Source organism: Arachis duranensis, chromosome 4, assembly GCF_000817695.3.
Source record: "Arachis duranensis cultivar V14167 chromosome 4, aradu.V14167.gnm2.J7QH, whole genome shotgun sequence".
NCBI classification, from domain to species: Eukaryota; Viridiplantae; Streptophyta; class Magnoliopsida; order Fabales; family Fabaceae; genus Arachis; species Arachis duranensis.
The window spans coordinates 48,331,901-48,335,054 of NC_029775.3; the positions used below are offsets into that span (position 1 = coordinate 48,331,901).

Consider the following 3,154-nt stretch of genomic DNA (forward strand, 5'->3'; position numbering starts at 1 on the left):
CCCATAAGCTTGTTTTCTTGAATTGTCTGCCATCTCTAGTGAGATTCTTGCAGCTTGTACCTCAAAGATCCATAGCTTCTCCATTATAGAGAGAGGCATGAGGTTGATGCTTGATCCTAGGTCACACAGAGCCTTCTTGAAGGTCATGGTGCCTATTGTACAAGGTATTGAGAACTTCCCAGGATCTTGTCTCTTTTACCCATTCAGGTACACTTGAAAAGTGTAGCCAAAAGTGAAAAAAAATGATGCCTTAGGCTACGGCTACGCTTTCTGGGCTACGGCTACGCTTTTTGGGGTGATTCCTATTCGGCCGTTGCCTATTCTCAAAGGTTACGCTTTTCTGTACCAAGGGCTACACTTTTGGCGTTTAGGAATAAGGTGCACTTTTCAAGTGATGCTGTCCAGGACCAAAGGCTACGCTTTTCAGCTTCTATTTTTGCCAGAATAGGCTACGCTTTTCAACGCTACTGCATCACCTGTAAAGCGTAGCCACATTGTATACCATTGCTACTGAACGTCCATTGAGGCCTTCCTCAGTGGCGCTCACTGCCTCTTCCTCCTCTCCAAATTCGGACATGTAGGTCATGTTAATGGCCTTGCACTCTCCTTTTGAATTCTCTTCTGTGTTGCTTGGAAGAGTGCTAGGAGGGAGTTCAGTAATTTTCTTACTCAGCTGACCCACTTGTGCCTCCAAGTTTCTAATGGAGGACCTTGTTTCAATCATGAAACTTTGTGTGGTTTTGATTAGATCAGAGACCATGGTTGCTAAGTCAGAGTGGCTCTGCTTAGAATTCTCTGTCTGTTGCTGAGAAGATGATGGAAAAGGCTTGCCATTGTTAAACCTGTTTCTTCCACCATCATTGTTGTTGAAACCTTGTTGAGGTCTCTGTTGATCCTTCCATGAAAGATTTGGATGATTTCTCCATGAAGGATTATAGGTGTTCCCATAGGATTCTCCCATGTAATTCACCTCTTCCATTGAAGGGTTCTCAGGATCATAAGCTTCTTCTTCAGATGAAGCGTCCTTAGTACTGCATGGTGCAGCTTACATTCCAGACAGACTTTAAGAAATCATATTGACTTGCTGAGTCAATAATTTGTTCTGAGCCAATATGGCATTTAGAGTATCAATCTCAAGAACTCCTTTCTTCTGATTCGTCCCATTGTTTACAGGATTCCTTTCAGAAGTGTACATAAATTGGTTATTTGCAACCATTTCAATCAGTTCTTGAGCTTCTGCAGGCGTCTTCTTCAGATGAAGAGAGCCTCCAGCAGAACTATCCAATGACATCTTAGACAGTTCAGACAGACCATCATAGAAGATACCTATGATGCTCCATTCATAAAGCATGTCAGAAGGACACTTTCTGATCAATTGTTTGTATCTTTCCCAAGCTTCATAGAGGGATTCACCTTCCTTTTGTCTGAAGGTTTGGACTTCCACTCTAAGCTTACTCAATTTTTGAAGTGGAAAGAACTTTGCCAAGAAGGCATTAACTAGCTTTTCCCAAGAGTTCAGGCTTTCTTTAGGTTGTGAGTCCAACCATATCCTAGCTCTGTCTCTTACAGTAAAAGGGAATAGCATAAGTCTGTAGACCTCAGGGTCAACCCCATTAGTCTTGACAGTGTCACAGATTTGCAAGAACTCAGCTAAAAACTGATGAGGATTTTCCAATGGAAGTCCATGGAACTTGCAATTCTGTTGCATCAGAGAAATTAATTGAGGCTTAAGCTCAAAGTTGTTTGCTCCAATGGCAGGGATAGAGATGCTTCTCCCATAGAAGTTGGGAGTAGGTGCAGTAAAGTCACCCAGCACTTTCCTTGCATTGTTGGCATTGTTGTTGTTTTCGGCTTGCCTTAGGTTCTTCTTCTTTGAAGATTTCTGTTAGGTCCTCTACAGAGAGTTGTGCCTTAGCTTCTCTTAGTTTTCGCTTCAAGGTCCTTTCAGGTTCAGGGTTAGCCTCAACAAGAATGCTTTTGTCTTTGCTCCTGCTCATATGAAAGAAAGAAAATAAGAAAATATGGAATCCTCTATGTCACAGTATAGAGATTCCTTGAGGTGTCAGAGGAAAAGAAAAATAGAAGGGGTAGAAAATTTGAACTTATCAAGAAAGATGGAGTTCGAATTGTGCATTAAGGAATAATGTTAGTCTATAAATAGAAGGATGTGGGAAGAGGGAAATAAATTAATGGTTTTAAAAAGATGTGATTGAGAAGATATGATTTGAAAAACATTTTAAAAGGATTTGATTTTAAAAATTAACGACTTGGCTAACAAGAAAAGATATGATTCAAACATTAAACCTTTCTCAACAGAAAAGGCAACATACTTGAAATGTTGAATCAAATCATTAATTGATAGCAAATATTTTTGAAAATGGAAACAAATTGATTTTGAAAAAGATTTGATTGAAAAGATTTGATTTGAAAAAGATTTGATTTTGAAAAATGTTGAAAACTTGAAAAAAAATTTGAATTGAAAACAAAATCTTCCCTCTTGTGCCATCCTGGCGTTAAACGCCCAGAATGGTGCACATTCTGGCGTTTAACGCCCAAAGCACTACCCTTTCAGGCGTTAAACGCCCAACCAGGCACCCTGGCTGGCGTTTAAACGCCAGTTTGCCTTCTTCACTGGGCGTTTTGAACGCCCAGCTTTTTCTGTGTAATTCCTCTGCTGTATGTTCTGAATCTTCAATTCTCTGTATTATTGACTTGAAAAGACACAAATTAAAAAATTTCTTTTTTTGGATTTTTAATAATGAGGAATAATCAAAATGCAACTGAAATCAAATAAACAATGCATGCAAGACACCAAACTTAAAAGTTTGTATACTACTGGCACTTAACAAATTGAGAATGCATATGAGAAACAACAAAACACTCAAGACAAGAGAATTTAAAGATCAGAGCAAGTAAATCATCAAGAACAACTTGAAGATCACTGAAGACACATGAATGAATGTAAGAAGAACAAAAACATGCAATTGACACCAAACTTAAAATGATACTCTAGACTCAACAAGAAACATAAAATATTTTTGGTTTTTATGATTTTGTAAATTTTTTTGAATTCTTCGAAAATTAAGTGGAAAAAGAAAATAAAGATATCAAAATTCTTAATGAGAATTCCAGGAATCATGCAATGTTAGTCTAA

The 3,154-nt window shown here is 38.3% G+C and overlaps 1 non-coding gene across 1 annotated transcript; it reads left to right on the top strand.

The window, feature by feature from the left end:
- Positions 1-1,345: 1,345 nt before the first annotated feature.
- LOC127746849 (small nucleolar RNA R71) lies at positions 1,346-1,453 on the top strand. The gene has a single exon (XR_008008661.1). It is a non-coding gene; the product is annotated as a small nucleolar RNA R71 (small nucleolar RNA).
- The last annotated feature ends 1,701 nt before the right edge of the window (positions 1,454-3,154 follow it).